This window comes from Octodon degus, unplaced genomic scaffold (assembly GCF_000260255.1).
Source record: "Octodon degus isolate 3935 unplaced genomic scaffold, OctDeg1.0 scaffold00102, whole genome shotgun sequence".
NCBI lineage: Eukaryota > Metazoa > Chordata > Mammalia > Rodentia > Octodontidae > Octodon > Octodon degus.
This window is the reverse complement of record NW_004524678.1, coordinates 57,257-57,471: the sequence shown is the minus strand read 5'-3', so window position 1 is coordinate 57,471 and position 215 is coordinate 57,257.

Here is a 215-nt window from a genome sequence, read left to right as displayed (position 1 = left end):
GTTTTGTACCTATGTTATTTGCTTATTATTTCTTGCCTATGTCTTGTAATATGAGAAACTACTTTGGCAATAACAACACACAATGTACTAACCATTGTTACCCTCCTAAAATCTTGTTTTGAGATTTTGTACCACTGTTTTTATTTTTTTTCTTTCTTTAAAATAAAAATAACTCATGTCAAAAAATAAATAAATAAAAAATTTTAGCTATGCAA